This window comes from Antechinus flavipes, chromosome 3 (genome assembly GCF_016432865.1).
Source record: "Antechinus flavipes isolate AdamAnt ecotype Samford, QLD, Australia chromosome 3, AdamAnt_v2, whole genome shotgun sequence".
In the NCBI taxonomy this organism is placed as follows: domain Eukaryota; kingdom Metazoa; phylum Chordata; class Mammalia; order Dasyuromorphia; family Dasyuridae; genus Antechinus; species Antechinus flavipes.
In genome coordinates, this window is record NC_067400.1 from 581,051,476 (window position 1) to 581,064,388 (window position 12,913).

Genomic DNA, 12,913 nt, shown 5'->3' on the forward strand with positions numbered 1-12,913 from the left:
AATAATCTACGGGCGCCGGGCCCTCCAAATTAGCATAATGTTATGTGTTCTGGCATCGGAGGCCTCCCGGCTTTGACATGCTCTATTTTTTGTCCCTGACATTCTATGTTCTAACACTCAGTGTTTTAAGATCCCTTCCCGGTTTTTTCATGGTATATTCTAAAAGATCCCTTCCTGCTCTGCCATATTACACATTTTTTTTGTAACTGACATTTTGTGTTCTAAAATTCTAACATTCTGAAGCCCCTCCCAGCTCTGACCTCCTGGGTTCTAAGGGCCCTTCCAAGGGCCCTTCCAGCTCTGATATCCTGGGTTCTAAGGATCCTCCCAGCTCTGACCTCCTGGGTTCTAAGGGCCCTCCTAGCTCTGACATCCTGGGTTCTAAGGGTCCTCCCAGCTCTGACCTCCTGGGTTCTAAGGGCCCTTCCAAGGGCCCTTCCAGCTCTGACATCCTGGGTTCTAAGGGTCCTCCCAGCTCTGACATCCTGGGTTCTAAGGGTCCTCCCAGCTCTGACCTCCTGGGTTCTAAGGGCCCTCCCAGCTCTGACATCCTGGGTTCTAAGGGTCCTCCCAGCTCTGACCTCCTGGGTTCTAAGGGCCCTCCCAGCTCTGATATCCTGGGTTGTAAGGGCTCTCCCAGTTCTGACTTCCTGGGTTCTAAGGGCCCTCCCAGCTCTGACCTCCTGAGTTCTAAGGGCCCTCCCAGCTCTGACAGTCTGTATTCTAAGGTTTTCCCAGTTCTGACATCCTGTGAAGACTTCATGGCTGTGGCAGGTATTCCTCAGGGGATGGGCTCTCTGCTTGGGGACAGTGGGGGGGGGCAGTGAAGAGTGAGTAAATGCCCCACTTCCCCTGCTTTTCCTTTTGAGTGGGACAAAGTGAGTCACAGAAGCTGCCTGCATCTAGATGGAAGATCTCATCACAATATCTTTTCCACCCCTCAATCTCCCCATCTTCCAGACACCCACTTTTCCACAACCTGGTATTATTATCTTGACTCTTACTCTTCCTCACCCCTTATCCACATATCCAATCAATTTCCAGATTTTCTCAGTTCTAGTTCTACACCTCTCAGACGTGTCCTTTTCTCTCTACTTATTATTTTCTCTCACTGTATTATGGAAGGTTCTAAGTACCCTCCCAGCTCTGAAATCCTGTGTTCTAAGGAAATCCTGTGTCCTCTTAGACTTTTTATTTTTCTTCTGGTCCCTAACAGTTGACATTTAAGATCATTTTTGACCCTGACATCAAAGATGCTTTATAATTCCATGACTTTTGCAGAAAAATACCACAGTTAGGTAAGTCCCCACCCTAGTTCTCCTGTCCTTAGTCTCATCAGGGAGCCAATAGCACACTTCTCCACATGAGTTTAATGCTTACAATATTACATATAAGGATGTCCTAAATGGCATGGGGGTGAACTGCAGAGACTGTAGGGAATCAGGGTGGGCTACAGTGGTCTGGGGAGGAGGCTTCATTGATCCAGGTCTTAAAGGATGAGAAGATTCAGTTAGAGAAGGGCTTAGGGGAACACTGGGTCACATGTGGGGGACAGTTTGAGTGAAGCTTTGGACAAAGGAATGAGCCGGAGACAGTGAGCCAGACTTAAGGGTGGAAGATTTTCGGTGAAGCATTCTGGGAGAGTAGGATGGTCTGTAGAGGACTTGAATGACAGGCTGAACAATGTGGATGTCACAGGATCTGCAATGAGTGTGTGACACAGACCTAATCATTGTTATTGTTCAGTCATGTCCGACTCTTTATGATCCTGTTTGGGTTTTCTTGGCAAAGATACTGGAGTGGTTTTGCCAGCTCCTTCTCCAGCTCATTTTACATATAGGTAAACTGAGGCAAATGGGACTGGGTTACCCAGCTCGTGAGTATCTGAGGCCACCTTTGAATATCAAATCTTCCTGACTCCAGGCCTGGCACTCTATCCACTAGGTTACCTAGCTACCCAAGAATCATTACTCTAATGCTCTCAAGTTTGCAAAGCCTTTTTACACACACAGTTTTAATCTCCTGACAGCTGGTGAAGTAGGTACTGCTATCTCCCTTTTTTCCAAGTGAGAAAAATGAATTTCACAAGAATAAATTGACCTGAGTCAGTGTGAGATAAGAAATGAGATTTGGACCTAATCTTTCTAAGTCTAAGAGTAACCCTCTCCCCGCTCACCCACATGAGGGGTGGGGAGAAGGACAATGGCCAGGACATGACCCTGAGCCAAAGGTCTCTCTGACCATCCCCATAGGCCAAGCCCATGGTAAGCCAGGGAGAGCCTGACTCAGTCTTGGGCCAGCTGTAGGGGCCCCAAGCCTGTTCCTCTGGCCTCCAGCCTCCAGGCTTAGGGCGGAGATGAAGAGCATCCCAGCTGTGATGTCAACCGACCCTTCCTTCCTCACACATCTGTTTGCAAAGGTCACCTATTTTAAACTCTCTCTCACCCCACCCCACAAAAGGGTGCATTTTTTTAAAGTGTGTCAGTAGCTTAGTTCAGCCCAGCATTCAGATAGCTCTCCACACAAGTACTGACAAATTTTTCAAGTCTCCCCAGTTCTTCGCATAGCCCCCAAACCCCTATTTGCCCCAGACCCTCAGTCTTCTCACTTCCTCTTCCCAAATTCACTTCCCAGTCTCTCATTCCCCTCCTCTGACATGTACCCCACTTTTCCATGCCTACACAAGGCACTCTATTCCTACTTCTCAGCTTTTCCTCACATTTCCCCTTCAAAATCCCTTTTTCCACTGTGTCCAATCCCATCTCATTTCTGAGCCCCTCAACCTAAACCCATATCTCTTGTTCCTTCCAGCTTACAGTGTCTTCATCTTCCCTCCTTTTTCTGTCCCCACGTATTGTCCTCATCTTAACCCCTTTTCAGTTCTTCATCACTCTATTGATCCCATTCTACACCTCTTCACAGCCCCTCAGCTCTTCCTGTCTGTCATTACCTCAAAGTCTCTATATCTCTGGTCCTTCAAGTCCCTATCTCCTCAGGTGCTCAGCCTTTCACTTGATCCCATATATCCCTAATTCCTCCACTCCTAGATCATCTAACATTCCATGTTTTACCCCTCCCTTGTCTATTTTGTCCCTCAAAACTTCCCATACCACACCCTATCTACCTAATCCCACCCCCTCATCACCTAACTTTACCACTCATATGTACCCCTCATTCTAATCCCAGCCAGTCTGTTCAATCAACTCTTCAACCTCCCAATCTTCTTCTTTTTTTTTTTATTTTTATTTATTTTTATTTAAATTTTATTTTCGTTAATAATAACTTTGTATTGACAGAATCCATGCCAGGGTAATTTTTTACAACATTATCCCTTGCACTCACTTATGTTTCGTTTTTTTCCCCTCCCTCCCTCCCCCCCCAAGATGGCAAGCAGTCCTATATATGTTAAATATGTTGCAGTATATCCTAGATACAATACATATTTGCAGAACCGAACAGTTCTCTTGTTGCACAGGGAGAATTGGATTCAGAAGGTAAAAATAACTCGGGAAGAAAATCAAAAATGCAAATAGTTCACATTCGTTTCCCAGTGTTCCTTCTTTGGGTGTAGCTGTTTCTGTCCATCATTTATCCATTGAAACTCAGTTAGGTCTCTTTGTCATGAAATCCACTTCCATCAGAATACATCCTCATACAATATCGTTGTCGAAGTGTATAATGATCTCCTGGTTCTGCTCATCTCACTTAGCATCAGTCCGTGTAGGTCTCTCCAAGCCTCTCTGTATTCATCCTGCTGGTCGTTCCTTACAGAACAATAATATTCCATAACGTTCATATACCACAATTTACCCAGCCATTCTCCAATTGATGGGCATCCATTCATTTTCCAGTTTCTAGCCACTACAAACAGGGCTGCTACAAACATTTTGGCACATACAGGTCCCTTTCCCTTTTTTAGTATCTCTTTGGGATATAAGCCCAATAGAAACACTGCTGGATCAAAGGTTTTGCACCATTTGATAACTTTTTGGGCATAATTCCAGATTGCTCTCCAGAATGGTTGGATTCATTCACAACCCCACCAACAATGCATCAGTGTCCCCGTTTTCCTGCATCCCCTCCAACATTCATCATTATTTTTTCCTGTCATCTTAGCCAATCTGACAGGTGTGTAGTGATATCTCAGAGTTGTCTTAATTTGCATTTCTCTAATCAATAGTGATTTGGAACACTCTTTCATGTGAGTGGTAATAGTTTCAATTTCATCCTCTGAAAATTGTCTGTTCATATCCTTTGACCATTTATCAATTGGAGAATGGCTTGATTTCTTATAAATTTGAGTCAGTTCTCTATATATTTTGGAAATGAACCTCCCAATCTTCTAAGAACTCCAGGCCACCTCTCCTTCTAGGCAGATCCAACCCCAATAGAAGAAACAAGCCCATGATAGAGAAAGCAGCTGGCAGGTGATTTCAGAAACCCAGGGCTTAGATTGGGATAATGATTTATGGAAGTAAAAGAAAATTAGAGTAGAGATAAAATTGATAGGATTTAGTAACTCAAGGGGGAGAAGGACCAGGAGCAGTAAAGATGATTCTGCAGTTTCCAGCCTGCATGGTTTAAAATAAGAACAGAAATTGAGAAATTGGGAAAAGGGCCAGGTTTAGGTGACTAAATCAGGTTTACAATCAAGAAAGGCAATTAAGCAAAATTAACCGATACAGATGCTTTGTCTGACATTGCATGTCACATTCCGCATCCGTAGCTTCCCACCTTCCACTGAAGGAAGTGCTTCCATGCCCATCAGTTGGAGAATGGCTGAATAATCTATGGTATATGAATGTTATTTTCTATAAGAAATGATCAGCAGGAAGGTTTCAGAGAGGCCTGGAGAGACTTACATGAGCTAAGTAAAGTGAGATCATTGTACAACAACAACAAGAAGATTCTATGATGATCAATTCTGAGGGATGTAGCTCTCTTTAATGATGAGATAATTCAGGTCTTGTGACAGAGAGAACCATCTATATGTATCCATAGAAAGGACTATGGGAACTGAGGGTGGATTACAACATAGTATTTTCACTCTTTTTGTTGTTGTTTGCTTGCATTTGGTTTTCTTCCTCATTTTTTCCTTTTGTTCTGATTTTTCTTGTGCAGCATATTTGTAGAAATACATATAGGAGAACTGCACATATTTAACATATATTGGATTACTTGCCATCTAGGGGTGAGGGTGGCGGGGAAAGGAGGGAAAAAATTAGAAACACAAGGTTTTTAAAGGGTGAATGTTGAAAATTATCCATGAATATATATATTTTGCTAAGGCAACTGAGGTTAAGTGACTTGCCCCGGGTCTCACAACTAGGAAGTGTTAAGTGTCTGAGACCAGATTTGAACTCAGCTCTTCCTGACTTCAGGGCTGGTGCTCTAACCACTGCGCAACCTACCTGCCCATGTATATATTTTGAAAATAAAAGCTTTAATTTAAAAAAAATAGAAAGAAGTGTTTTCTCATCTCTTTTCTGCAGTTAATGATCATTATAATTCCTCCGTGCAGGATTCCATTTTGATGTCATTTTCATTGACATTACTGTATATATTTTTTTTTAATTTAAATTTTATTTTAGTTAATAATAACTTGACATTACTGTATATGTTAAATTATTCTCCTATGCCTGGCATGCCATAAGAGCTTAATAAATGCCTTTCCTTTCATTCATTCGTTCTAGCATCAGTTTATTTGTCTTCCCATTGTTCTCTAAATTCCTCTGCATCATTCCTAACACATTGATAATATATCATCCCATCTATACACCAGAAATTATTCTGCCATTTCCTAGTCAGTGGGACTTATTCCTTGTTTCTAAGCCTCTCTTTCCACAAAAAAGTGTTGCTATAACTGCTTTGCTGTACTTGGGACCTTTCTTTTTATCATTGACTTCCTTTACATTCCCTCAATGGTTATGAACAATGTCTTCATTTTTCTTATATGATTCCAAATTCTTTCCAGAGCAATTGATCCAGTTCGCAGTTCCACTATTCCTTCCATTCCAAAATATTAGGGTGCCTCTCTTCCCACAGCTCCTCCAACACCATTTCCGTCTTTTGTCATCTTTGCCAATTTGTACAACCCCCTCATTTTACAGATGAGAAAACTGAGGCCCAGGGAGAGGAAGGGATTTATTGAAGGTCACACAGGAAACATCTTGCAAGGAACTGAAGGATGGGAGGCCTGCCTCATCTATCTCCCTGGACTGTAGGTTGGATTGCATCTCAAACTTCCGAGATACAGCTGTCTCTCCACCGGGTCATGAGAAAGGAGGCAAGGGCAGGCTCTGGGCACAGGAAACAGGACCGGCCGTGAGGCAGTGTCAGCCTCTGGTACCCACGGACTCCAGGATGAGCTGGTGAGATCACAGCTCCAGGAAGCAGCTGCTAGGGAGGCCCTGGGTCCGACTCTGGGAAAATCAGGCCCCAGCTGGCTGGGTCTGCAACTCATTCTCTGCCTGCTGGATTTCCCTGCTGCTGCTCCTTCTGTCCCCATTCCACAAGAGCACTTAGAGACGCCTTTTGGGGAAGTGTCTGTCCCAGATAAACACCCTGTGGACTATTACAGGATCATCCTTCTGCTTGCCATGTCATCTCTGAAAGAGATTTGTGGGTACTTCTTGTGTGTCCCTTCCTCTCTCCCAACTTCAGTTTACTCATATGTAAAACGAAGAGATTAGACTGGATTCAGTCTGATTCCGTATATAGAGAAAGAGCTTGAGAGGAAGTCAAGACCTGAGTTTGATTGTGGCCCTCACAGAAGCTGAGGCTCCACCACTGGCCGACCACAGGCAAGTCACCCACTTCTCTGGACCTCAGCTTTTTCATCTGTATCTTCAAAAGTCCTGATATGAAGCATTTCCTGGCAGGGTGAACACAAAGTACAAAAAGAAACATATATATATTTAGACACAGACACTAGGGAGATCTGGTTTACTTAACTGGGTTTATTTGTTACAAGAGTTTTTTTTTTTTTCTTTCTTTCTCTCAGTTTTTAAATGAGGTGGGGGGAACTAAATGTGGGGAGGTATTATTAGTAGTATAAAAAACAAGGTTACATGTTTAACATGTGTGAGACTGCCTGCTATCTAGGGGAGGGGGTGGAGTGAGGGAAGGGAAAGGTCGGAACAGAAGTGAGTGCAAGGGACAATGTTGTAAAAAAAATTACCCAGGCATGGGTTCTGTCAATAAAAAGTTATAATAATAAAAATAAAAATAAATTTTTTAAAGGTTACTATAGCATTTCAAAAAGTGTTTGTAAGACAACAGAAGGAAAATTGGAAAGAAGCATAGATAAGCTGGAGGATTTTTAAAGTAACCTATAGAATTTATGATATACTTCCCCCCCCCACTTCCTCCCCGCAAGGCAATTGGGGTTAAGTGACTTGCCCAGAGTCACACAGCTAAGAAATATTAAGTGTCTGAGGCTGGATTTGAACTCAGGTCCTGCTGACTTCAGAACTGGTGCTCTATTCACTGGGCCATCTAGCTGCCCCTATGATATACTTTTTAAAGAAAAAAAGTCAAGTGGTAAAAAGTGGAAATCCATAATTTCATATAGTATCCACTTTTGTGTTCTATTGTTTATACAGAAGTTCTCTCTCTCTCTCTCTCTCTCTCTCTCTCTCTCTCTCTCTCTCTCTCTTTCTCTCTCTCTCTCTTTTCATCTTCCTTCCCCTCCCCTTATCTTTTCTCTCCCTCCCTCCTTTTCTCTCTGTCTCCTCCCTCTCTCTCTTGTGTCTTTTTGTCTATTTCCACCTCCTTTTGTCTTTTCCTCTCTCCATCTCTCTTCCTTCCTTCCTTTCCTGTCTCATCTCTCTGTCTCTCTTCTTTTACCTACATTTTCTTTCCATTTCTCTATTTCTATATGTCTCTCTCCCTCCCTCTCTTCCCTTTCACTTTGTCTCTTCTTCCCTTTCCTTCACTCCATTTGTCTCTCTTTCTCTCTCTCTGTCTCTCTCTCTCTTTCATTCTCTCTCCCTCCCTCCCTCCTTCTATCTCCGTCCTCTCCTTCCCTCCCTTTCTCTTCTGTCTCCATTTCCCTTTGACTCTTCCGACTGCCATCTCTCTCTCCATCTTCCTGTCTCTTTCCCTTTCTTCCTCGCTCTTTCTCTCTATCTCTCTATCTCTCTATTTTTGTTTCTCTCTCCCTCTCTCTTTCCCTTCCACTTCCTCTGCCTCTCTTTCCCTGTCTGTCTTTCTGTCTCCTTTCTTCTCTCTCTCTGTCTTCCCCCTCCCTTTCTCTCTGTTTCTCTCTTTTGGAAGAGTTGTTGGAGGTTATGCATGTACATTCATTTAAAAAAATATTTCCTTATGAATCATGTTGGGAGAGAAAAATCAGAATAAAAGGGAAAACCCATGAGAGAAAAATAAAACAGAAGAAAAAAGAGGGAAAAGACATACCATGTTTGACCTACATTAAATCTCCATAGCTTTCTCTCTGGATGTGAATGGTGTTTCCCACCCAAAATTTATTGGGATTGCCTTGGATCACTGCACTGCTGAGAAGAACCAAGTCTTTCATAGTTGATCATCCCACAATCTTAATGTTAACATATACAATGTCCTGGTTCATTCAGAATTTTTAAAGGATAAAAATGAGGGGGTTAGATTAGATGATCTCTAAAACCCTTTCTACTTTTCAATTCATGATCCTATGATCCTGCCCGTGACTAAGCCAAGTCTCTTCCCCTCTCTCTTCCTCAGCTTTCTCATTTCTAAGGATTTAATATAGACAATTTCAAGAATGCTGATGACTAAATTTTCAGTGTGAGCATTTATACCTGGAAAATACAAATAAGGGTTGGATTTATTGTTTGTTGATTATGGAGATTTTAAAAGTCTATCAGTAATGTAGACAAACTTAAAAGTCTGTATTGCTTACTTTCCCTCCTCCCCTCCCCCCAAAGAGTCAATGATTGAATATTCATCAGTCCACTCCTGGGTTAGGACTAGTCAATGCTTAAGGTTGTTTTCCATTCTAAATCCTAGAGTCTATTGATTTAGCTTAGTTCAATAAATAAACATTCATCAAGTGTTTGTTAAATATAGGGAAAGTCCTATGCTCAATAGTGGCAGATATAAAGATAAAAGAAGACACATTTCTCCAGAAGTGTACAACAAGCAGAACAAAAGACAGACATGAGGAAGGAATTTCTGATAATGAGGATGATGAGGATGATGAAAGGGGTGGCTGAGGGTAGGCATCCATTTGCCCTCACAATACTCAAAATTCTTAAAAGCAGAAAGTGATCTTAGAACTGATCTATTCTAAGCCCCAGAGAAGAAGGAATTAAGAAACAACCGGGCCATTCTAATCAAGAAGAGAGGACAAAAATACATTAAAAGCTAAATAAAAACAGGAAGTAGTAGCACAGGACAATACATGGTTCATTAACAAATCTAAATCTACAAATGTCAGTTAAGCAACAAAATGCCAGGTACTGTCCGAGGTGCTGGGCACACAAGACCCAAAAATGAAACAGTCCCTGCCTTCAAGATGTTCACGTTCTGTGGGAGGAAATAAAAATTCCCACTTTCAGTTATTATAAAATTCATGGACTCATTTTCAAAGTTCTGAATGACAGACATTTATCATGCATTTTAAGTACTAATCATTTAACTCGGTCAAGGTCAAGTGTAGGCTCTCTTCCAGGCTCAGTCTTGTAGAGAGCCGGAACTCTGGAGGAGTATACTTGAAACAAGGATACTTACAACAAGGTGTTAACTCAGTGGAATTGATGAGATCATGGTTCTCTAGTATATATATACTACGTATTAGCATGGTGATGTAACAATTCTCTAGTTCACACATGCTCAGTATACTGTAATGATGTAATTGTAATGGATTATTTAAACTGGGGACAAAGTCAGACTAAGGGGGAGATTGCGTGAGATTGGCAGACTCCTGGAAGAGACTCAGGTCAGACTATGACAGAAAGCTAGCCCAAACATTACACAGGCTCTTCTCCAACAAGGTGTCTCCCATGCCCATGTTAAGATCATACAAGATTCCTCAACAGAGTTGAGCTACAGACTGACCTATCTTTATCCCCATATCTGTTTCATAGAGTTTCTGAGAGAGAGGAAGAGAAACAGCAGAAAAAGAAGAAGGATTTGGTGGGCGGAGGAGGATGAGGAGGAGAAGAAAGAAGGAAGAAAAAAGGAGAAGGTGGAGAGAAGGAAGAGGAGAAGAAGAAGAAATGAGGAGGAAGAATAAGAAAGAAGGAGGAAGAGGAATAAGAAGAAGAAAAAGGAGGAGGAGGGAAAAGATGAAAAAGGAGGAGGAAAAAGAGAGAGAGGGAGGGGAAAGAAAACATGCATTAAAAGAGAGGGTTGGGTAGGTTTCCTTTAAAAAAAATTTTCAACTAGTCCTTTAATGGAAAAAGATATATATTAAGAACACTTTAAAATGAAGATCAGTTCATAGTTTCTAAATTTTTCTTATGATACTTGGGAGTCCCAGATCTTAAGGTGGATCTGGTCTAAATCAATGAAAACATTGAATAAAAATGGCTATCTCTGTACTCTTCAAATTTGAGTATGTGTGCTGCCAAATCAAGCACTTGGATAGTTTTCAATGGGCTCCAGATAAAGAGGGTTTCAGAAATTGTGAGCATGGATCCACAAGGGAACAACCATGTGCCACCTTTTACCAGGCAGGAGACACTGAAGCTGCAGGTAGAAGCCCTACAGTCAATTTTTGTTAGAAATTCCACAGATCATCTTCAGTTCTCAATGGGGACTATAATGAATAAAAAAAAGAGAGAGAAAATGTCACTTCAAGGTCTCACATGTTGTAGTTACAAAATCACAGAATTTGAGAGCACAAAGGCACCTCAAGGGGCATCTATAACCAAAAGAAATCCTCAATACAATATGTCCAATAAATGATCTTCCAACCTCTACTAGGGACCTCCAAAAACAGGAAGCCCCCTACCTCTAGGGCCAGAGAGTAGCAGGGTCTGAAACCTTGACTCCCAATTATAAAACTTGGGTCACATTGGAAAATACAATCTTGTAAAACTAAATTCACAATGAGGATCAGTTCCATTATGAACTAACATGGCAGCCAACACAAAAGGCTTTATGGTAGTAAATGGCTGGTTTTGGAGAAAACCAAAGGGTGAATCATGATTAAAATGAGAACTCACATTCAAGCAGGTTTTTAAAGCTTTTGTTCAGAGGTTTTTCACTTGCAATTAACCCTTCCTGACCCCATTTGGGGCTTTTTTTTTTTAGCAAAGATACTGGAGTGATTTGCTATTTTCTTTTTCAGTTCATTCTACAAATGAGGAAACTGAGGCAAACAGGTGAAGTAATATGCTTGAGGTCATTCAGTGTGTGTTTGAGTCTGGATTTGAACTGAGGAAGATGACTGTTCCTAACTCCAATTCCAGGGCTCTATCCACTATCTAACCTCCCCAAAGCACAAACATTAGTAAATGACCTAGTTGTAGTCTCATGTGGTATATGGACTGATAGATTTAGAATCAGCCTTCTAATCTTTCCTTAGACACTTTCTACTGTATAATCCTGAATAAATCATTCAACTTCTCTGACCTGGTTTCCTCATGAGTAAAATAGCAAATATATCTGTTTCAAAGGATTGCTGTGTAGCTCTAAAGAGCTGATATAGATAGATAGATAGATAGATAAAGAGGTAGATGGATGGATACATGCATGGATGCATGGATGCATGGAGGGATGCATGGATGCATGGATGGATGGATAGATGGATGGATGGATAGATAGATAGATGGATGGATGAACAGCTAGGATAGATAGATAGGTTTACAAACTTTTTAATTCTTTAGGCAGCTAGGTGGCACAGTGACTACCGGCCCCAGAGTCAGGAGGGCTAGAGTTCAAATCCAGCCTCAGACACTGGCTAGCACTCAAATCCCAATTGCCTCAATAGATGAATGAAAAATACAAGTGAATGAAGAAATGTTATCTAATACCTAACATCTATGTAGCATTTTGTGATTTGCCAAGCTCTTTACAGATGTTACTTCATTTGATCCTTGCAATGATCCTAGAATGTAGCTACTATTGCTAGTGCCTGAGGTAGAAACAGATGCAGTCCAAGTTCACCAGCTCCCCACAATATTATCTTTATACATGGCTCAATCAACAACTACTTATTAAATGTTTACTATATATTAAATACAGTATTGCACATATGTATATGTGCACATAGAGACATATGTACATATGCATATACACACACATACACGTATTACCTCTCTCTCAGTCCATACATACGGTACACATGCACCCGGCACTGTGCGAAGGACTGGGGCTACAAATAAGAGGTAAATAATTTGCTACCCAAGGTCACATACCCAGCGTTAAAGCTAAGCCTTTGAATCCAGTCCTCCTAACACCAAGCTAATAGAGCACTGCTCCTGAGTTTAAACATTTTCTAGATATGATCCCAAACAACTCACTTGACCTCTGTCTCCCTCAAGTTTCCTCAAAAGTAAAATGGGGATCATAAAGGCACCTTTCCCCAAGATTGTTGAGACGATCAAATAAGATAAGAATCGGTCTTTTTTTCATAGTATTTTATTTTTTCAAATACATGTAAAGATTCAACATTCATTTTTGTAACATTCTGTGTTGCAAATTTTTCTCCTTCCCTCCCTTACCTCTCCCCCCCACCAAGATAAGAAGCAATCTGATATAGATTAAATATATGAAATTCTTTTAAACATATTTCCACATTTGTCATGTAAAATCAAATAAAAAGGGAAAAATTATGAGAAAGATAAAACAAACAAACAACAATAACAAATAAAAGGTGAAAATACTATGCTTCAACCCACATTCAGTCTCCATAGTTTTCTGTCTCTGGATTTGGATGGCATTTTCCATCTCAAGTCCATTGGAATAGCCT